This window comes from Diabrotica virgifera, chromosome 5 (assembly GCF_917563875.1).
Source record: "Diabrotica virgifera virgifera chromosome 5, PGI_DIABVI_V3a".
In the NCBI taxonomy this organism is placed as follows: Eukaryota; Metazoa; Arthropoda; class Insecta; order Coleoptera; family Chrysomelidae; genus Diabrotica; species Diabrotica virgifera.
Genome location: NC_065447.1, coordinates 100517075 through 100542238, shown reverse-complemented (window position 1 = coordinate 100542238; position 25164 = coordinate 100517075).

Genomic DNA, 25164 nt, shown 5'->3' with positions numbered 1-25164 from the left:
TATTCAAAAAGTCAACAATTACTGATTCAAATGCACGTCTCTATTAGGAGCGTCTAAGACAGAATGTAATAACTGTGTTGATGGATACCTTACATTTGCGTCATGCCTTGCATACCCTAGATACCATAATACACTTGCAACATGAGCACAGCATCCAACAGTTCGTGCACCAGTTTTGCAAGTGCAATAGTAGCCGTCGATTGGTATATTGTCACCGTCATTTTCTAGATGGAGTGGTTGAAAAGCTATCCATAATTGATGTTTAGTCGCCTGACGAAATCTAGAGTAAACTCGAGCTGTAAGAAGACCCTGTTCTTCTAAAAGTGCTTGAAATGTAAAATGTTCAATGTTTTCTCTCTGTAATTTATCTTGAATGTAACTGGGTGCAAGTTTTACTTGGTAGATTCCAATAGTCAAATCTCTAATCTCTTGTAACGACAAAATGGGCAATTTTGGTCAAATAAGTTCATCTAAATTCACCCATGCATCGTCTTGAATACGTTGTAAGTCCAAACGGTCAACTTCAACACGAGCTTTTGCGACATTTTCATATGCAGCCAATTCCTGCATTGTTTCTGCCAATTCTGCAGTTGCACCTTGCATTTGAATAGGTGGAAAATATTTATTAATTAAACTGCACCCAATTTTTAAAAACATTCTAATATTAGGCACATGATGAACCGGTATTAATCCACAAAACAATTTAAAAATACTTTTTAAATGTCCATTCCGAGCTTCAACTATCCATCTTGTTTTAGTAATTAATCGCGCTTTATTAGCATCTTCAGTAGACAACTGTCTTTGTCCTCTTGGTAGAAGTGGTGGCATATGACATTCTAGGCCTAAATAATTTAATAAATGAATAGAATCACGATAGCCTCTATCTACAATTACAATATCATTTGGTTGCAGCCAGTTACGCAAGTTATTTACTTCGTCTTGTTCCTCATCTTCAAGGTTATGTTGTAAAATTGCAGCATCGTTATTTCTTAAATCAGAAAAATAGGGGCCTTGTACGTCCAAAATATATCCGTCAGGTCCGACTATTAAAAAAGGTTTGATTAAATGATAACCCTTATGTAGACAGTAAGTTTGGCGAAGACTTCGAGAATTAGACGATTTGGGAATTTTGATTCATCTATGTAAATAATGGCTTGAGGATTGTCAGGATTCGGATTGTACAAAGAGTTAGCAAAATCTGTAACATGGGTTCTAATAAATTCTTGGCGACCAATTGCTTCTAAACCCAGATTTTCTCTAACAAATCGTTGACAAAGACTTGTACGTACTGCAGTTATTGTCAGACTAACGTTGGATCTGCTAGAATATGAGCACAAAATTTTTAATAAATCGTCACTTAAATTGTATTTTAATTTCATAAGAAATGTAATTAAATCCTTTTTAGTAATAACTCTAGTTCTATCATAAACTACGACCTCATCGCAATAAGTATAAAGATCTTGAAAATTATTTTTGCTTAAGTTTTTCAATGCTTTGAAGTCGTCCTCTTGAATACCCGTGTCTGTCTCGAAACGATTAGTAGTATTTTCAATTGCTGTCAGACGTAACGCTTGAAACCACTCTGAAACTTCTTTCGGGCTTAACCCTTAAACGCCCAACCTTTTTTAGGTTCCATGTACGCCCAAGGGTGGATAAAAAATGTCCACCTCGAAAATAGCTAATATATTTATTGAGAGTTGTAAGAAATGGATTAAACTTAAGAATCGAATGCTTAATAAACACAGCATCTTCTAAAATATTAATATAAACAATTTACAAACCTTACAACAAAATTACAATGTACATCAAAATTAACATACCAGTAAAAGCCAGCAATCCTGATTTGTCGATTTTCTCCACATTCTTCCTTTCAACCTCCTCATTGGAGGATAATTGTGTAGATTATTTAATTAAACGTCGATAATTATATGGATTATCTTCCTGCCAACCAGAAATTATATAGAAACCTTTAGTAACAAGTTTTACCAAGGGTGGACTTTTTATGCCTATCCATAATTTAACTCAAGATGCTACTTTTGTTTTCAAAAATATCGGTAGAACCAAATTAACATTCGTCTTTTTAACAATAAATAATTTTTTAAAAATTGTTAAACCCGTAATAAATATTTTACAAGGGAACACGCATTAGGTGGACATTTTTTACTTACCCTTGGGCGTTTAAGGGTTAAGTTAACATTACGCATATTACCACGCAAATTCTCTATTATATTATGATCTAACATACTGTCATCATTTATGTGATCACTGCAATATAAAGCACCCTTTCCTACAAAAATATCTCGTTTCATGTAGATATCTACTCTAGCTTCTAATGACAAACGTTCAAGATTTCTAGCTCTATCACATACAAAATATAAATTATTTCTTTGTAATACACACTTGAATCTACAAGCATTCACATTATCATCATTACCTTTTTCAATTTCTTCAATGATGTATCTGTAGCAGTTTATGTGGATCACAATCCCAATATCAAAATTGGCTTCCGGTAGATTGTTGTTCATGCGGCGACCCAATTCAATCTCCTGAAATCTTGGTGGAAGATTATCTAAGTTCTCAACTCGACGAAAACCTCTAGCACGAACTCGAACATCACAAATATAACACTGCATTTTCACTAATTAAAATAGTTAATAGTAGAACAACAGTTCGACAAAAACTAACCATTTGGCGGAACGTAACGACCCTTTATAATAATTACTAGTTTACAATAATTACCAGATAAAGTTGACTAGTGACAAAAACTTTTGATTCTTTCTAAAGCAAACGATTTGCCTAATTTTCTTTTAATTGATCGATAATGTTAAAACACAGTAGAATGCAATTTAAGTCGTAATTCGATAGTGTTAATTAAATAAAATTCTGTTAAATTCTCATTAGTGCGTTAAATACCATTGTGCGTCACTGGAAGTGCGTTGTCATTTATGATTTACAAGGTAAGAGGCTTAATAATCTTAGAAGATTTATGAAGTCCAGATAATTTGAATATCTTAAAATATTTTTTCTCTCTCTAACTTATGTACCTACCCATATGATTTCAGATTAATTTATATCAATTCCTGCTCTTATTACTGAAAATTCAGAGTTGGCGCAGTGATAATAAATGACCGTTACATTGAAACGAATCTATTCATGGTTTTATTGAATTTGAGTGACATTATATTTTCCATAAGATGTGTGCGATGTCCTTTATTTGTGATGGGTTCATTTTGTACACAAATTTTCAACTAAATTACATTAACCCTCTAGCGGGGGCGGATACAATCCCCAAAATCTTTAATGGAAAGGGGGGTTGAGTGATACCTCATTTTAAAGATTGTTCGATTACCTTTTCAAAAAGACCACATACATTATATTTATTTTCAGTACTTTTGGAAAAATCAAGTAAAACCGTATAGATATTAAGTATCAACTTCAGAACTCCAAAACTTTTTTTGGAGTATTGAACTCCAAATTGAATTTTTTTGGGTATTTAGAGTATTTTTTTAAGTATTTTTGGAAAAATAAAGTAAAACCGTAAAGATATTAAGTATCGAGTTCAGAACTCCAAAATTTTTTAGAGCATTGAGTCCAAGATTTTTCCAAAAGTAGGTACTAAAAAGAAATATAAGGTATGTGGTATTTTTGAAAAGGTAATTGAATGACCTCCAAAATGAGGTATCACTCAACCCCCATTTTCATTATATATTTTGGGGGTTGTGTCCGCCCCCGCTAGAGGGTTGATGTAATTTCGTTGAAAACTGGCCTACAAAATGTCCCCCTTACAAATAAATTTGACGTGTTTTTGCATATTCTGCATATATTGACCAAATTTTATTGCATGGCAACTTTTCAAATTGACACACTGTATAAATACCACTTTTGTTTTAGAAGACCCATTAAAGAAGATGAGAATTCTTTTAGGCCTAAACTTCGTTAGTAAACGGTGGGCTAAAGTTATGTCATTGACCTTGGTTACTGTACACTGCTTAATAAACTGGGTAGGATTTCAAGTATTAAGGATGGAGTCTAGTTTATTGCTTATTTTTATTGGATTGCCCGTAAGTTCGCTTAATATATTTATAAAAATATGTTTTTCGTTCGCAGAAATATTGTTCATAGATTTATAGGCCTGGATCCCGCGTACCAAAAAAAAGTTGATTAATAGCAAGCTGAAAATTTGTTAAAAGCTTAAAGGTGTCTAGTCAGACAAACTTTGATGAACGGGAACACTGGAACAGGGGAAGTTTTAATATTGTAGAACAGGTTAAAAATTTGGAACGTCAAACTACGAAAACGTCGCATGTATTTTGTCAGACAGAACTTCCAATTGACTTGTTGACCTTTCATTAAACTCTCATGCAAAAATCGCACTGCTATTTATCACCAACATAATTCCTGTCATTTAATATGTTCTACGTGTTGGACTTATTAAAATTCCCAGTTGGTCTTAAATACCAGTCTGATTTTTGGGTAAAAATTTAATGAAAGGGTAACAAATCAACTGGAAGTTCTGTCCGACAAAGTACATGTGACATTTTCGTAGTCTGATGTTTCAAATTTTAACCCTGTTCCACAATTAAAACTTCCCCTATTCCAGTGTTCCCATACATCAAAGTTTGTCCGACTAGACACCGTTAAAATATTAACAAATTTTCAGCTTGCTATTAATCAACTATTTTTTGGTACGCGGGATCCAGGCCTATTAATTGGTCGTAAGCGACCGCGTCCTCTTAACAAGGGAAGAGTCCCGCACGTTTCTGTCACACGATCAGTCGCGCGTTAGTTTATAATATCTACCAATATGTATTTAAAACCAATTTTTCTTTTATGGTATTTTTCTTTACTTGTTATGTTGATAAAATCTGTTTCTATATTAAAAGAATGTAAATTTAAATGAAAATTCAAGGCATACACGAAAGCGGAACAAAAGCTAAAATAAAAATATAACATAAAGAAATGAAACAAATACTAACATACAACCACAGTATGTAATTCCGCTGATATTCGGGCTAATTTTTCCGCAAAGATTAAAAATACAGAGACTGTTTTGATAATCCTATACAGAGTTCGGATAAAGTATGGAACAAAGCAAATATCTTTGACACGAAAAGAACAATATTTATGAAACTCTGCATGAAAGTACAGTGACGCAAAAGGCATATGATCCCATATTTTTTGTTACTACTCCACTTCCAGTTTCACCGAAAATACCCTTAACTTATTTACTTTAAACGGGATACCCTGTATATTTTTGCAGATTTTAAAAGAACTTGTTATTTTTAATTCATACATACCAAGTTTGGAAGAAAAAACTATTAAAACAAGAAATAAATCTCTTTGCAGTTTAAAAATAGGTTAATTTATTTAGGTTAGACCAATGATATTAAAAATAAAAAAAAATAATTTCAAATGTTGAAAATGTTTGCTGTTCACCTCCTGACAACGTGCAAGCCTATAAATAAATTCGTGAGTCACTTTTTGCAAGATTTTTCCACGTATTAGTTCACATTCATCAATTATTCTTTGTCTCATATCCTGTAAGCATGTTGGTCGCCTAACGTAAACACGTGATCTTAGATAACCCCAAAAAAAAATCTAACGGGTTGAGATCCTGAGAACGAGCGGGCTACTCTATGAACCCTCTACGCCCAATCCAACGATTTGGAAAATTCACTTCCAAAAAATGAAAATTCACCGTAACCGATTATCATTAATATTTCAATACGACATTTTTCACTTAAATGAACCATTTTTAATACAACGTATTTTGGTCAATTTAGTTCAGTAACAGCTTTACCTACTATACTAAATTCAAATAAGTCACGCAGTGCATGTAAACAACAATTTTAGTCTACAGTCTACAGTATAGATTAGATGGTACTCGTTTATTTCCTACTACGTTGTATTAACACAAAAAACTATCTACAGACACTTTTTAACAAATTTTTTCTACCAAATTTGGTATGTGTAAATTAAAAATAACAAGTTCTTTTAAAATCCGCAAAAATATACAGGGTGTCCCATTTAAATTAAGTAAGTTAAGGGTATTTCCGGTGAAACCGGAAGTAGAGTAGTAACAAAAAATATGGCGACAGATGCCTTTTGCATCACTGTACTTGCGTGCAAACTTTAATAAATATTGTTCTTTTCGTTTCAAAGATATTTACTTGGTCCCATACTTTATCCCAACCCAGTATAGATAACTTAGACACAGTACTAGAAATTTTATACTTGAAAATTTTTGACCTATGTTTTCAGCCACGTCGTTAGATTTTATCTATAGTCGATTCGCTAATTTGAGACCCAGTTTTCTACACTACAATCAGAATAAAGATTCACTAGAAATAAACAAGCATGATGAGCAATACCACATCATGATATGGGAGTGCTCCTCAAAGATTCAACATGTCCTGGTTTGTTTATTTCTATATAGTGCATTTTTATTGAGATTATAATGTAGACAAGACAGCTGTGTCTCAGATTAACGAATCTACTATAACAAACGTCATTTGTACTCCTATTTAATTACGCTGTCCTGTATCCTCGTACATGGATATTATTACACTCTTCTTCGAGGTTCTTACTAGTGGAAAGATATTTGTTGCCAAATTTTTCATCGACTTATCAGGGAAAAGGATAAAATGTTATATGTTTTCTAACAGCGCGATCGATTCCGGGTTAATTATTATCAGATAATGTTTATAACCCTTTCACTAGGGCTTTTCATCGATTGTCATTTGTTTAGCCCTATTGCAAATGCAAAGCATTATTTATACTAATCAATACAGGATATAATTATTTTCTGTATACATTCCTTGAGGTAACGCTCTCGAGATATTTTTTGTTTTATGCTTATTATTTGTTCAACAATAATAAATATACGTCCATTTTCTGTTGGAATTTACCAGCTGAACAGACGGGGTCGTGAATTGTAAGTTTTTTAAATTCCCTTTTGTCTTCTTCGCTTCAGCATCCATTTGGCTTGCAAATTTTAGAAGCCTTGGAGGTGTTACCAAGGAAATGGACCAATAAGTTTTCAATTTAAAAATCTTTTAGTAATATTTTAATATTTTCTAAATATTATTAATAATGCTATTAGGATTGAAAACTTCATCTTTTAATTGCCAGATGACGCTAATCACCTAATATTTTCACTTCAGTTGTAATAGGTGAGAAAACCTCTCAGTGCTGATCAATTGGGGTATGGAGAACAAGCCTACGTTCTCACCGATGAGGCTCCAATAAGAGCCGAAAATCGCGATTCAGAGGACTGGACTGCGCTCCGTATTCTAATTGAAATGTAGGATTGTAAATTTTTATTTTATTTTTAATAATAAATATGTTGATGTTCACCCTTTTTTGAAAACAAATTCGTTGTTTTGGCTTCCGAGTAATATCTAAAAATCAAAAGTCGATAAAACTAAAAAAATTCGACAGATTTAGGATTAGTGTTGTTCCTAAAATTGTTATTTTTAAGCGATAAAACAAAGTTATAAATTGTGAATTTATGCATAATTATAGTCAATAACTGTAAGTGTAAAAGATTAAATTAATTTACTTGTAAAAACGTTATGAATTTAATATATTGGGACAGTTTATTAATTCTATTATAAACAATTTCTCGATATCAGTGGTTTCACCTTAAATACACCTGTCGTGGTACAGACCCATATACCTGTTTTTGCAGGTGGTCAGGGTCGGATCCTTTTTATTGACAAAGAGTGTTTAATGAAATTAATTAACCATGGAAAATAATGTTACCACAATGCAATCCAATATCCAAAATCAACAAAATGTCTCACAAAAATATTCTTCAGCAACATCAAGTTCAGTTTCTATCAAAATTTCAGGCAATCATTTTTCATGTACTAGACAATACCAAACTCCAAGACTATCTTATCCCATTGAAAAATATAATTCAACCCAAAAATATTATATTCTGTTCTCGACTGTCTAAGAATCGCATCTGTATATACGTATCTAGCAAACAACTGGTGGAAAATTTTATAACCAACAGTGGATACATTGAAATTCAAGGTGAAATTGTTCGAGCTTGGAAATTAATAACAGCAACAGAGAGGATTGTTCTCTCCAACGTATGCCCTACCATACCCATGAAATAATAATCAACGAATTACAAAATATGGGTATAGTACCGGCTGCACCTATGACATTCCTTAAAATTAGTGCCAGCTTATCTGAATATAACCATATTCTCAGCTTTACAGGACAAATATAATATCAGTCCCCATAATTTAACACTTCCGGAATCATTTCTAAATGAGTTTGATAATACGTCCTATAGGATTTTTATATCACAAGGTGGTTTGGTCTGCTACAACTGCAAGAAGCCTGGCTACAAAGCATCTCAGTATTCCGGATCAACAGTTCTAGAAGATCAATATTCAAATAATGAAAAATCTTTACCCAGCCTTGATAATGCAGTTTCAAAACAAACACATACACTATCAGAAGAAATGTAGATCTCCCACGTTTCCAGCAATGCAGATTTTCAACTTGTACATCAACTATTAGAAGAACTAATGTTAGCAGCATCCCACGATTCAAACAGAACAACCACGATAACAAACATTGCTTAAGAATCCAACTCTCATAAGCGCACCGTTGATGATATAACTTTACCTGAAATCGAGTCTCCTTCAGCAGAATGCAAGTTGTTCCTTGTGCCTAAAATTCTGCCAAAAATCAGGAAAACTCAAACTGTTTCAACGGAAAGTATTTGTAACTCTGTATCACTGCTATTAGAACCCGCAAAAACGTTTAATGAAAATCATTCTCCATCTTTCGCTCTTGATTACAACCAACTGGATATGCTTCTAACTAGCATTACCGGTTCTGCTGATCCCTTGAGTATCATTTAACCCGCGAGTAGTCGCGCGGTGAGATAGAATCTCAATTTTTATCCTTTTTCGCGATAACTTGATGAAAAATTTTGCAATTTTGAAAAAATTTCGTATGTGCCTCGAGGAAGGGTGTAGTAAGGCGTAGGAATTTTTTTTCTTCTTCTGCTTCTTCTTCTTTTTGTGGAATTAATGGCTTTGGGGAGAGCCAATTAGCTTTAACCCGCGAGTAGCCGCGCCGTTAGATAGAATCTCACATTTCATCCTTTTTCGTAATACAGTAAAACCTGTCAGTAACGGCCACTAAAAATGAAAGAACCATTGGCCGATATAGAAAGGTGGCCGCTATTGCCAGTTTTTGTAGTCTACATATAATTGGTTTGGGAAATTTTTAAACTGGCCGTTAGGACAGGTGGCCGATGTTGGCAGGTGGCCGTTAACACAGGTTTTACTGTACAGTATAATTTGTCAGTAACGGTCACTAAAAATGAAAGAACTATTGGCCGATATAGAAAGGTGGACGGTATTGCCAATTTTTGTATTCTACATATAATTGGTTTGGGAAATTTTTAAACTGGCCGTTAGGACAGGTGGCCGATGTTGGCAGGTGACCGTTAAGACAGGTTTTTTTAATAAAATTGTTAGAAATACATATTTTCAATATAAAAAGTAGATAAAAATAGTACAAAATAAAAATTTGTTTTAAATTCGTATTTTGAGATAGAATCTCACACGCGACTATCGACGTTACAGAAGTGAGCGCGACTACTCCCGGGTTAAGAATACACAAGAGATTACGTCGCGTCGGTCTAACTGATATGTTCACAAACGTATAATATGCTCACATAAAAGATAGAAGTATAAAGCTCAAATTAACGTCTATTAAGATGAAAATGTATGCTCAACTTGGTATAGTATATTGTGCAACAAGTGCTGCACGTGTTACACATTATACTTTTTCTACAACCACAGTTCTTGCTAAAAATTAAAATCACAATTTCTAAACGAAGATTATTACTATAATATATTATATATATATAACAGCCCTACAGGCCTTAGAGGCCCTTGGCTTCGATAGTCTTGACTAATTTCTTCCACTTTTTGCGGTCCTGTACTTGTCCTCTCCAGTCTCTTGTACCCATTTCTTCTAGGTCAGTCCGGACGGCATCAAATCACTTCCTTCGTGGTCTCCCTCTTCTTTTCTTCCCTTGTTCTCCTGCTGATAAAACTCTTAGGAAGTTTCTTTCTTGTGGCACTCGCAAAACATGGCCCAACCATCTAACTCTCTGTGCCTTGATTTTCTGAGTTATTTTAGGTTTCTTATACATCTCCATTAGCTCCTGGTTTGTTCTTCTGCGCCATTCCCCGTTCTCCTCCTTTATACCACCAAAAACTTTTCTCAATATTTTTCTCTCCCAAATCTCTAGCTTCTTTTCTACTTTCTGGTTCATTGTCCAAGTTTCACATGCATACAGCACCGTTGGTCTCACTATTGCTTCATACGCTCGGATCTTGGCTGCCCTGGACACGTTTTTTGCCTTCAACAGTGCGTTTAATGAACCTACTGCTTTGCTACCTTTTAACAACCGTTTATCTATCTCTCTCTCTCTCTTCGTCTCTTCTACTTGTAACTGTGACTCCAAGGTACTCAAATTCAGTTACCTTCTCAAATTTAAAATCTTTGTCATTTGTCCTTAGAGTAATCCACTTATTTTCTTCAGCATTTTCTCCTCTCATTTCCATATACTTGGTTTTTCCTTGGTTTATAGTCAGGCCATATTTTTTTACTTCTTCTTCAAATTGCTTGAACATTTTTTGAAGTTCTATTCTTGAATGCGTCAGAAACACCAAGTCATCTGCAAAACCTATACACTGTTGTCTTCTGTTAAGAATCGTGCCGCTTGTCTGGATATTAGCTCCTCTAATTATATTTTCTAGTACTAGATTGAATAAGTCTGTTGACAGGGGGTCCCCTTGTTTTAATCCTCTGTTGACGTTAAACTGATTTGAAAAAATGCCTTCTATTATGACTTTATTGACTGTGTTGGTTAATGTCATTTTAACTAATCGTGTCAGTTTCTCTGATATTCCTAGTGCTCTCATTGCTTCGTATAGCCCGTTTCGTGAGATTGAGTCGTAAGCCTGTTTAAAATCGACAAAGAGCATATGCAATCCTAGATTTTGTTCATAACTATTGTTTTGCAATAACTTTAGCAAAAAAATTTGATCGGTTGTTCCTCTTCCCTGTCTGAAACCAGCCTGGTATTCTCCTATTATCTCTGATTCATAAGCTTTCAATCTAGTTCTTATAATTTTTGGTAATACCTTATACACCACTTCTAACAGTGCGATTCCTCTGTAATTTTCACATATGGTCTTATCACCTTTCTTGTGAATTGGGCAGATGAGTGCTGTGTTCCATTGCTCCGGCATTTTTTCGTTGTCCCATATTTTCTTTATAAGTCCAGCTATTTTTTGCTGCAGTATATTTCCTCCTACCTTTAATATCTCTGCTGGAACTCCGCTTTCTCCGGCACTTTTATTATTTTTTAGGTCCTTTATTACTGTTATTATCTCCCTTTCTGTCGGTGCTTGTGTTTGTTGTGGTTACGCTTCTTGTATTTTTTGTTGTTCGATTTCTTGCCCTCACTGTTGCATTTCTGTTTCTGTTTGGGATTTATCGTTTAATAATTCTCCGAAGTATTCTGCCCATCTATTCAATTTTTCTGTCTTGTCTCCCAGCAACATACCATCTTTATTTCTGCAAAACATTATGCATTTATTTTGAGTCCCTCGTGTTTTTTTACTCCTTGATAAAAATTTTTAACTTCTTTTTGGACATAGTTTTCTTCTCTTATTTCTAGTTGCTTTTCCAGTGCTTTTCTCTTCTTTTGCCTACATAATCGCTTAGCTTCTCTTCTCTTTTCTTTATAATACTCGTTACTTTTTTCTGTATTGTTTCTAATATTTTCCATTTTTGCGTTGTTTCTCTGCTCTAGAATTCTTTTGCAGTCCTCATCAAACCATTGTTCTCTATTTTCTTTTTCTGCTTTCCCAATGCTAAGGTCTGCCGCGTCTATCACAGCTGCTTGTATTTGTTCCCATTCCTCTTCTAGGTTCCCGGTCGTGATTCTTTCCAATCTCTTGTTTATCTCTTCCTCTGTTCTTTTTGCTACCTCTTTATCTTGGAGTCGCTCTAATTGGTATTTTTTCCGTTGTGTTCCTTTTCTGGTTAGCTTGGGAATTTCTTGCTTAAGTTTGACTATAGTCAATATATGATCGCTATCCGCGTCTGCTCCTCTGTAACTTCTACAATCAGTCACATATTTGTTGTGTTTTCTTTCAATGAGGACATGGTCTATTTGGTTTCTCGTTTTTCCATCAGGAGGGATCCAGGTTATTTTGTGTATATCTTTATGATCAAGTTGTGTACTTACTATCTTAAGGTTATGTTCCATTGAAAGTTCTATTAGTTTTTTGCCATTGTCATTACTCTCTTTATGTAGGCTTTTACCTCCTGTTATATTCATATAAATTTCTTCTCTTCCTAGTTTCGCATTCATATCTCCCACAATTATTTTTATATCATATTTTGGTATTTTTCCAATTAGCTCACCGAATTGTTCATAGAACTCATTTTTTGTTTCCATGTCTTTCTCTTCTGTAGGAGCATGTGCATTAATTATGCTAATTTTTCTATACTTTCCGCGAAATCTTAAATAGCACAGTCTTTCTGATATTGCTTGGAAATCAGTTACTACTCGTCTTATTCTGTCTGATACTATAAAACCAGTCCCCAATTATCCCCCATTTTCAATTTGTTTATTTCCTTTCTTATCTTCTTTTCCTTTTTCCGAATTCATCGTCCTTATTGTAGCCATGTCGTTACCATTTTCTCATGTTGATTATTATTTTTTACTTTTTTGACCCCCCTGGTGCAGCTTCTCCTTTTTTTTTATTTCGTATAGCTGCTCCTTCTCTTCATCCCATCTCCATTCTCTACCGTCTACTATTAACTTTTTGTATCCAATTCTTGCCATTTTTCCTTTTTCTCTTTCTTCTTTCGCCACCTTGCTTAATTGTTTCTGTATTTCTTTTTCTTTCATCGTTAGGTCACTGTTTATGTAAATGCGTTCGTTGTGGTTTTTTATCTTTCTCTTGTTATTCAATATCTCCATTTTTTCAGTCATTGTTTCCGTTTCTATAACACAAAGATTCTCTCCAATTTTTGTGGCGTTCCTTAATTTCACTTTAACTTGCAGTTCTCTGACTAGGAAATTTTCCATTTCTTCTCTAATGTTTCTATCGTCGTTTGTGTCCATTTTTAATCCTGATATTATCAGGTTTTTCCTCTTACTGTATTTTTTTATGTATTCGATTCTTTCCTGTAGTTGCTTTACTTCTCTTTTCAAGTTCTGATTCTCTTGCCTCATTTCCATTAATTGCTTATTGTTTTCGGCTTGTTCCTTCCTGACCTGTTTTATTTCATTCATCATTTCTTCATTTTTCTCCATAAGTTCTTTCATCATTCTAATCATGACTGCATTTGTATCTTTGTCTGCTTCATTTTTCTGTTGTGTTCTCTTTGCTTTTTTACTTCTTTCAAAACTGTCATCGTTTCCTTCCGTTCTTTTCCGTTTAGTTTCTTCGTCTGTTTCTACCTCGCTTCCAGTTTCGCTTCTATGCTCACTCATTGTGTTTTTATTTAGAGACCTATTTCTGTATTTACTTATTACTATGTATTAATATTATTGTTATTTTATTTATTAATTATTTAATTTTTAAATTTTTATTTTACTTTTAAAATTATTTAAAAATTGTTTAATTATCGGTTATTTATTTATATCAACAATAATATTTCGACTCTGTATTCCGACTTTCCCACTTATTCCACCATAAATACTCATCAGAACGTTTTGCTTAGAGTGTTATTCTTTCCGATTGCCTCTCTACAATTAAACATTTTGCAAAATCTCTACCCGAAATATCCCATAGGGAAAATGGTAAAATTGGAACTTCAGAGAGCTCAAGAAAATCTCAGAACAGTAAGCTTTATGTGGATACCTTTGCCCATTGTTATCGAAGGCTATGAATTGGCAGATGTAAGTGCTCGCGATGCTATTGGTAATGACGAATCGGAGGTCGAACATCGGAGTGTGGCAAGTGATTTAAAAGCCTTTTTTAAAAATAAAGTGTTGAGTCCGTGGAACCGGGAAGGGCAAAATTCTGTTTCGAAACTAAAACTGGGTAAAAGTGACATTTCTCCGTGTCAACCGACAGCAATATGCAGAGAATCCCAAATAATCTCAACACGTCTATGACTGGGCCATACTACATAGGTATACACACGGATACCTATTTACAAACAGCGAAGCGTTCCGTTTATAATGTAGCAGAGAGTATAGATCATTTCTTAATTGATTTTTCTAAATACATCATTGAAAGATGTCTATATGGCATCCCAAACAGCTTGCAAACGTTACTGTGAAAGAATTTGATTACAGACAACTAATTGGATATTTATCTTGTACCAATATGTTGTACACAATTTAATCATGTAAGTACTAGATATTACTGATATTTCTATACATTGTAAATTGTAACCGTTATGTCGCTAATATCCTTCGGGAGGATGCGGCTTCGTTTTGAATAAAAAAAAAATTTCATCCGGCAAGCAGATGGGTACAGATCGACCTATATTCGGATCTTAGACTAGGTAGATAAAATATTAGAAAATAATTTGGTAAGTACAAATTTTATTGGATAAAGCTAGGAAGAAAATTAGGCGACAAAAGTTCTATAGTCTGTCCCACCTTGACTTTACAGTAAAGGAAACATACCAGACAATTCAGCCTTATGAGAGTTCTTAGCGTGGTGATGCCGATTTTATCAAAAATAATTTACAATCGAACATTAGAGAGATTAAACTAAAACTGAAAGATTTCTTAGTACTCAACAGGAGTAGTACTCAACAGTAAAGGACACAGCTTGGTAATCGGTCTAATGAAAATAACTTCCTTGGTTCGCAACTTTACTGCGCGAACCTTACCATCTAATCCTGGTATAACGTCAATTACGCGTGCGAGAGGCCACCGCAAGGGCGGAACGTTGTCCTCTTTCAATATCACTAAGTCATCAATTTGCAGGTTTTTGGAAGCATATTTCCATTTTTGTCTGGTTTGGAGGCGGCTCAAGTACTCAACAGACCAACGCCAAATGAAAGTCGGTTTTCAAGAATCTCAGCGAGATTGTGTTCAGAATAAGCAGTCAGGCTACGCCCAATTAAGAAATGGCCAGGAGTAAGGGATTCGAAGTCAGTAGGGTCATTTGGCAGTGGACAAAGGGGTCGAGAATTTAATATGGCTTCAATGCGGGCGAGAACGGTGCTCCGCTCCTCAAAGGTAAGCTTTGCATTGCCCATTAACCTATACAGATGGTATTTGGTGCTTTTGACGGCTGCTTCCGAAATACCACCCTAGTGAGGACTACGTGGGGGAATTAGTTTCCATAGGAAATTGTTTTCGGAAGCAAATATCTTTACTTGGTCAGCGACCGTAGAGTTTCGAAGAAAGTCTCTTAGTTCCTTTAATTGGTTTCGAGCTCCAAGGAAGTTGGATCCATTGTCGCTATAAAGAGTAGAGGGTGTTCCTCTACAAGAAATAAATCGGTTTAATGTTAGAAAAAATGCCTCGCTTGTCAGAAAGGAAACACCAATTCAATGTGCGTTGCCTTAGTGGCCATGCACACGAATATTGTCATGTAACACTTAGTGACACGTGCCTTTCGGAGTCTGGAAGCTTTGATGAAAATCGAGACCAACATTTTCAAAAGGACGGGAAATAGAAACTCTGTCCTTAGGCAGATCGGACATAATTTGATGAGCGCGTTGCGCTGAAAACCGGAAGCAGGTTTTACAATTATAAATTATTCCTTTAATACATCTTAGCCCATTAAGTGGCCAATATCGCAAACGGAAATTAGAAAACACACATTGAGCACCGGCGTGACCTAGTCGGATGTGCTCTGGCTTCAATAGAAGGGAAACTACAGGGTGTTTAGAAGGAAGCAATATCGGATGCTTTTGGCTATAGCTAACATTTGCGTAATGTAAACGTCCACCAACAAAAAGAAAGCCTTCATCATTTATGAACGGATTCAGGGACAGGATGTGTTTTTCAGAAATAGTTTTGTTAGGTCTTATCTCGTCTATCTCCTTTGAAAAGGTTTGTGATTGAATTTGTCGAAGAACCAGCCCTAGCGCAGAATTGGTTTCGTGGATAATTATTGGGCCTGTAGATTTGTTACCCACTCGTTTCGAATTAGAAATGAATCTTAGTATATACGCTAAATAAGAAGTAACCTAATAATTTGGGAACATTTGTTAAACAATTTTGTACAAAACTCATTTGACGGACTTACCTCGGAAATCAGTACATTGGGAGTCGAAGACATTTGTTCTGGTACGATTTTAGGAAGAGTAGCTTCAAAGTTGAAATCGGATAAGTTCAAGTCTATCTGGGAAAGGAAATTTGGACCATGCCACCATAACTCAGAGCTTATCAGTTGAGGGGCCAACACCCCTCTGGATAGGAGGTCTGCGGGATTTTTTTAGGAAGTGACATGCCGCCACGCTGCCTTAAATGTACAACCTCGAATCGATGCGACTCTATTGGCTACGAAAATCTGCCAACGAGATGGATGAGAATTTATTCAGTATAGGGCCACCTGAGAGTCAGTCCACAAGTTTATGGAATCGAAATTTATTTTATTTTGAAATATTTCAAGAACCCTGTGCGTGAGTTTCGCCAAAAAAAAACATGGCGCAGAGTGCGAGTCTGGGAAGGGAGGTAGTTTTAAGAGGAGTCACTCTGCATTTGGAAGTTATTAAGTTACATGAAATTGTAGTATCTGAATAAGCGGCTCTTAAGTATATACATGCGCCAAAAGCTTTTTGACTGCTGTCTGCGAATCTGTGGATTTGGACTGAGGTCATTGTACCCTTTTAAAAAGGAAATCTAGGAACCCTTAACTCTCTAAGGGATGATATCAAATTAGCAAATGCTCTCCATTCCTTTGCTAGATCTGCAGTAAGTGGGTCGTCCCATGACAATTTGGATTGCCACAATTTTTGTAAAAATATTTTACCTATCACTACGAAAGGTCCAAGGAATCCCAAAGGATCATACATTTGAGCAATGGTACTCAGCGCCTTGCGTTTAGAAATATTATCGTTGGAAGGAGATTTTGGTAACGATATTGAGAAGTTGTCGTTTGCTGGATTTCAAGAAAGGTTTAAGACCTTGTTGGGAATATTTTCTAAGTCGATTTCAATGGAAGTCGGATGCGTTTGTTCGCAAAATAATTGTCTAAAATGGGAGGAGTTAGAGAACCACTTATGCAAGTGGAAACCAGCCGAGCTTAGAAGTTGTGTTAACTCATAATAGGAATTTTTTAACTCTGACAGCGTGGAGCAACCATACAGAATATCATCCACGTATGTTTGATATAATAGAGCATCGCTCGCGAGAGGATATTTCTCGTGGGAAGACGAAGCTAATTCTTTCAGAACTCTGGTGGAGAGAAATGCATAACAATTAACACCGTACGTCACGGTGGAAAGCTGAATACATTGAAGGGATTCTTCTGGAGAATTTCACAATAGAATATTTTGAAGGTGCCTCTGATTGGGATTGATTTGAACCTGACGATACATGTCCTCGGTATCGCAAGTAGGAACATATGGATGCAACCGGAATCTACAAAGGATATCGTACAGGTCAAACTGAACTTGATAACCCTTGTGAAGAATGTCATTTAACGAAGTATTAGTAGATGGAAAAAGACTAAGTTTTCACTCTAATGGCATATAGAACATCCCACCAGAATGAAAACAATGGGAACCTTCTCTGGTTACACCTCCGAGGCTTCTACAATTTGCAAGCCATACGGATGCTGAGACTAAGGAAGATGAGGGAATTCTACAATTTAAAATTCACGTCCCATCTGCTCAGCGCGGTAAAGTTCCAACGAGAATGGTTCCCTTCATACTCCACACAGAGTAAATGTAAATAAAAAATGAATAACCATTTTCAATTTCGTTGCAAAACGAAAATACAGCCGAACCATATTCTAGTCCAATCAGAGAGTGCTGCAAGCACCTCTACCGGTTTCGAAACTTATTAGTCTCTCATCAGGAGGCACATATGCTGCTCTCCCTTATCCAGCCAAAACAAACCCAAGCGTGCAGTCCCGAATTGCAACGAACGAAATGGCATAGATGCCCTAGCGGCAACTGCTAGCAAAAAGACTAAGTTTTCACTCTAATGGCATATAGAATATCCCAGCAGAATGAAAACAATGGGAACCTTCTCTGGTTACACCCCCGAGGCTTCTACAATTTGCAAGCCATACGGATGCTGAGACTAAGGAAGATGAGGGAATTCTACAATTTACAATTCACGTCCCATCTGCTCAGCGCGGTAAAGTTCCAACGAGAATGGTTCCCTTCATACTCCACACAGAGTAAATGTAAATAAAAAATGAATAACCATTTTCAATTTCGTTGCAAAACGAACATACAGCCGAACCATATTCTAGTCCAATCAGAGAGTGCTGCAAGCACATCTACCGGTTTCGAAACTTATTAGTCTCTCATCAGGAGGCACATATGCTGCTCTCCCTGATCCAACCAAAACAAACCCCAGCGTGCAGTCCCGAATTGCAACGAACGAAATGGCATAGATGCCCTAGCGGTAACTGCTAGCAAAAATATGGTGGGTTCATTCTGGTGGGATGTTCTATGTTCCATTAGAGTGAAAACTTAGTCTTTTTGTTAGCAGCTGGGGTTTGTTTTGGTTGGATCAGGGAGAGCAGCATATGTGCCTCCAGATGAGAGACTAATAAGTTTCGAAACCGGTAGAGGTGCTTGCAGCACTCTCTGATTGGACTAGAATATGGTTCGGCTGTATTTTCGTTTTGCAACGAAATTGAAAATGGTTATTCATTTTTTATTAGTAGATGTTTTGCAGGAGCCATCGAACACTACTCTAAGCTTGGTAGTTTCACTGGATTCTTTTATCACACAGTGATGAGGAAGAAAATATTTAAAATCAGAATTATGATTGTGGGAATTAACCGCGACAATTGAAGCATGGTTTAAGGACAAATATTCTTCTATGAACCTTCCGTATTCGGAAAACAACTTAAGATCGGAACACAATATTTTTTCTAGGTGTAGGAATCATCTTTTAGCAACATGGAAAGAATCACCAAGTTCATTTTGACCGTGGGAGACTTTCAGTGAAACCTGAAAGACTCCATTTTCTAGGCGTTTGTGCGACTGTAGGAAATGATTTTCAGCTTGCTCTGCTTCTAAGGAATGAATGCGATCTTCGGGAATATTTTAGATTTCCCAGAATTTTGGAAGGAAACTCTGCAAGATATCGTCGGTAGTTTGATTTTGACAAAACAACGTAGTCCTTTCACTCGAAATGACAGTAAATTGCGAAGGCATGTGACCTCCGATGATCCAACCGAGCTGCTTCAATTGCAGCGTGGGAGGGTTTTTGCCTAACCGGTATATATTTGGAAGGATTATTTCATAAAATCCATCTGCACCAGTAAGTAAATCGATTTCAGCTGGAATGTGGAATTCAGGATCGGCTAGGCTAAATTCAGAAGGAATATTTAAGTACTGTGGATTTATCGAAATTCTAGGTAAATTGGAGGTGATCGTGGGGAGGATAGCACAAGATAGTTTGAGCTGGAAATTTTGTACAGTGTTGGAATTAATGACAACTTCTACCATTTTATTGGACGTAACTGGGATGCGTTCTATACCGCAAAATCTCTACGATTTTCGATAAGGCTTTGCATTGAGGAAGGATAGTAGACGTTCAGAGATGAAGGATAACTGTGAACCATTATCTATCACAGCTCTAACCTTTATAAATTGGCTAGAAGCGAAAATAATTGTAACGACCGCTGTCGACAACAACACTTCAGGGTTTCCTTTGCCTACAAATAGGGATGATGCTAAGAAGTCGGAATCTGGAGTGGCCGTGGGAATATTTGTTTTATTATGGAAAGTTTGGCGATCATTGTTAGGATGTCTTCAGTTTTGATTAGAAGAAGAGTTATCTTGGTCAGAGTGATGACCTCGTGTCCCTGGAGGATTATGAGAAACCTTGGGTTTGGTGCCCGTAGCATTATGTACATGAGAAGAGTAATGATTCACTTCAGAATTTTGAAATTGAGGACTTGTAGTATTTGTAGCGTTAGCTCCCTTACTATCAGGAGCCGTTGAAATATTTTCCCTGTTAGAATTAAAACTATTTGGATATCTATGGATAAGCGTGTGGTGTCTTCTCCCACACACAGAACAACTTTTAGACTTACATTCAGACGACGAATGCTTGCCACCAATGCAATTGAAACATAGTGTACGTGATTTTAAGAAATTATGTTATTCATCAATTGACATTTTAGAAAATATATGACATCTGTAAATGTCATGCTCTGGAGTTCTGCAATACCAACATTGTCTAGTATTACCTTTGGTATTGTTTGGAGAATTACTTCTGACATGAAGGGATGTGTCGTTGTGCCTGTGACTAACTTTCTCCTTTTTAATCTCACCCACAGAAATAGTGGGTACATTCAAATATTCTAAAGTGTTACATCTTAATTCAATTATTTTGTAAAACTCTCCCAAAGTAGGAGTTTGATCAATTTTTCTACTAATTTGGTATTCCTTTTTGGAACCATAATCTAATTTTCTTAAAAGAATATTTATGATGATTAAATCCCAATGTTGTGTAGGACATTTGAGGTTGTTTAATGACTCTAAATTCTTTTTGATATTGACTATGAAGTCTCTGAGGGAGGTGGAAGTGCAATTTGTAATGTTTGGAATATCCAGTATTGCGTTTAAGTGTGCATTGATGATGGCTAGATTGCTTTCGTATCTCTTTTCTAGTATAGTTATGCCAATCGGCAAATTCCCATGACTTATGTCTAGGGACTCTATGAGTGATAAGGGTTCTCCCTTTAAGTAGGATTTTAGATAAATGAATATTTGGACATCGATTAGTTCCGGCTTATCTTTTATTAGGGCACTAAAGAGTTGACAGAAGGAAGTCCATTTTTGGTAGTCTCCAACGAATGTGGGTAGCGATCAGGGGAAGCTTAACTCCTGTTCTTGGAGTGACGGGAATAATTGAAGTATTTTGGGTTTCACTGTTATTTGGCGGAGAAGCGGGTAGCGGTGACGCGGAGAGCTGATGGATTTTCTTTTTGATTGCGCCTACTAACTCGTGATAGTTATCCTCTACCTCACCCCTGTTCTCCTAATCCTTACCCTCGGAATCTAAATGCTCTATGTTATTCTGTAGGTCTGAATACGTATTAAATTTTTCAATAAGTGACTCTAATTGTGATTCAAGAATGAAAAAATTGGTTTCTATATCAATTTTACTTGTTACTGAATTGCGAATTCGCGTTATGGCCGCTTTAGCTTGTGTGGGCGATTTTTTTAAATCCACCTTATTGTTTGTGTGTTTGTGGAGCGCACAAATCTGTTAAAATCTTATAATGGTTTACAAGTATTTTAGGAAATATTTAAACAAAATATTTAAACAATTTAAATATTACTAAACAAAACCCTATTAATATATTTAATATAAAATATATATTTAAAAATGTTTAAACAAATGCCCGAATGAAATATTACTAAACAAAACCCTATTAATATATTTAATATAAAATAAACATTTAAAAATGTTTAAACAAATTCCTGAATGAAATATTACTAAACAAAAACCTAATATAGCATGGAAAATAGAAAAATAATAAAACACTCATACAATTGGTGCACCACTGGAACTCAAAAGGGCATAAAAAGCAGGTTCTGAAATTAACTATAGTCAAACTTGAACTGTCAAAACGGGTTCCGGAATTCTGAACCGTCTCGGAAATGGGAACTGGAACTCGTTGGATTTGAAGCGTGTTACATGAATATTAAAATGCAGTATTTGCACTTTAAGGAAATAGAAAATGCACAAAAAGTACTGTTCTTACATCCAGCTCGATGGAACAATGAATAAAGAGGTATGCCGTTGAGACATCCTACTTCTTCTCGGAGTATTATCTATTTGTTTGTTCTTCTTCTTCGACGTGGACCTGCACTAGCTGGCCATTGATTAAGAACAGGTATCTTTAAACATCTATTAGAACTAAATGTACCTATATACCTTGTGTGACATGTAATGCACTTACGCTAATATTGCGCCCTCCACATACACTTAAAACTGATTATTTTTGAACTCACTTTGAAAACTTTCTCATAATGACCAGGTCGTCCCGCTTAATCTTAGGTAATTAAAAAAAGGGTTTATTACGCAACGCAAACCAAAGCATTTGGCGCGCGACAAGAAAGGCATGCATTTCAGTTAAAAAAGGGACAACAGTGGCGTAGCAGAAAAACAAAAAATAGAATTTGAGCAAAATACTACGAATATCTACGATATCACCAAAAACCGAAACAAACACGTTTTAATTTTTTGTGGGGTTATGGGTAAAGCTAGGTGTCTAATTTTTTTTTTCTGTCGATTACTCTTTGATTTATAACAACATGGTATTTTTTTTGGAATATAGCTGCTTTTAATTTACGTAATAAAATGCACGAGTAAATAATATATAATAATTAATATATAATTAAATTTAGAAATTTGAGACGCAATAAGTACACTGTAAATGAGAAATAGGAAGTCCCAGATCTAAACAATAAATCTGAAACTTGTCGTGGCACCACATTCTGGTAATATCCTTAATCTCCGCTTTTTACAATTTGGAAAAAAGTCAAGAAATTGTAAAAGGCACAGATTAAGGATATTATCAAACTATCGTTCCACGAGGAGTTGCAGATTTATTGTTTAGATCTTGGACTTTTCATTTCTCTTTAACATATGTCGCTACAGAGCGTCTGACACGCTTTGAACCAAAATGAAACATAACAAGCTGTTTTTAATAAACTGTATATGTTGGAAGGTTAATTTTGGCAAGACGTTTTTTGTTATTTTTTGTTCTAGCCAATGGTTGTTGCTGTAATAAATACTTTACAAAATTTGTCTCAGTTTCCAAATCTCGTCTACAAATACTGTATGTCCTTTAGAAGCCTCAACCAAAGATTAAAAATTAATATAGAGAGAGAAAGTGAGGCAACTATTTACATTGCAATTACAAACACACTCATATTACAGTTTTCTGTGGCTTCTATCTTCTGGATATTCTCTCGAAAAGATTTTGAAGTGATTGATATGAAAGTTTATGCCAAGTTTCAAAATTGTTTGGGAAGATATGTGATCTTATTTTTAGATGTCGCTACAATAGTGTATCTTCAAGCGGCCGCTTGGGCTCTAGCACAAATAGCCAATGGGACTGTTTATATATATAAACAAATAAAATTTCAAACACTTGCATTAATTTCCTGGATGGACGATCTACATCAGTGTGATAATAAGATTGTAGATCCCTATAATGAGACATATCAAAAGAAAGTAAACTCCACTCTAAACAAAATTATTTTGAGATATTTAGAAATAATAAAGTAAGTCATAATTTGTTTTTACTAGTATTAATTTTTTTTATTGTTACCCCACTTTTCTTATTTAAATTACGTCTTAGCGTATTTTTATTCAATTTTCAAAAAGGCTCCTATTTTAAATTTTACAATGGCGCAGCATCAACGGTTTTAAATATTGATCTGACTTGCCTGGGGTACATAGATTGTACTCAGCTTTATTAAAATATTTGAAAATCTTACTCTTTTAAAAGAATGAGCCAAGTACAGTTGGTATTCTGTTTTTTAAATCAGAGGAAATACTGTTCAAGTTAATACTATCGACATTTTCGGAAGCCAATGAGGTTGTACTTCGATTAATGTCATTCCCAATAATATTTGAAATATAATGGCACTCCCAACAAGTTTGAGAAAAAGTGGAGCATTAATTTTTTATTTATTATCACTGTCGTGTGATTTTCGTAAGGTTATTTTTAAAACTTACGTATAAAATTCAAGGCTTGGTATAAAAACATTCAGTGACATTGATTCCAATTAATGTGACACACATTTTTCAACTTGTCAAAGTGAACACCACACTTTAGCAAATATTTAGACGAATATATTAATAAAAAACTTGTTAAAATTATTTATAAATAGGTAACGGGTACAGTGATTGGCCACTTAAGGGATTTCAAATTGAATTAAAATTGTAAATTGGTATATTTTAATGTGAGATATTTTGTAAGGGTTTTTCAATCACAATGAAACATCAAATTTTATAAAAGCTCAGGTTATTTTAGTAAAAATAATGATGTACATAAAAATTAACACAAATTTAAAAACATACAAAATTACAAAGTTATTGGCCATTCAAACATAGTTATTGGCATATAGAATTACAGTTATTGGCCACTCATAAAATTCCTAATTTTCTTTTTTTGTTTGTGCAGTTAGGGCACACAAAACTATTTAGATTTTCAATTTCTTGTTGTTTTTTAACACAACTACACATATGAGAGCCTCTGACACAAAATAAACATTTTATTCCAACTTTTGATTTAGAAATATTTTAGGAACAAGAATAGCACAATCCTGTATACAAAAGATTATTATTTACAGATATGTTAGTGTTGTCTGATTGTTTTACCAATATATCTGAGAGAATTTGTATTTTTTCATGTTCTGGATATCCCTCTGTTTCGAAAAACAACTTTCTTTTAGCCGACTCACCAGCACGTTTTTCTTTGCAGGTTTCCAAATTTGTACATTTGCTTTGGGAAGTATTCCTCAAATTTGATGAATTCTTATTGTTGGAGACATCAAAAGATACGTTATCAATTGAGGGCAGAATAGCGTTTTCCTCTACAGAATCAGGAAATTGGTTTCGTGGCAGTTCGTGGTTTTCTTTGGCGTTAATCACTTCTGGTATATGTACTCTAACTCCACTTCTCAAGGTAGTGCTTTTAATTGTATGACCAAGAAGTGTGTCTGATTTAAAAGTATTTGTATCTACAATATCACCTGTATTTAGTGTAACATTTTCTTTATTCTTCACAACATTTTGACATTTTTTGCTCTCGGAATTGGCTCTTGTGGCAATTTTTTTTATTACTTTCTTCTTGGTTTCTTTATTTTGTTTACCTTTATTGTTTGCTTTTGCGTCAATTCGCTTTTGTTTTCGTTCTAATTTTATTTTTTCTTGTTCGTCTTTCTCTTCAATTTTACGCGTCTCTGCATTTT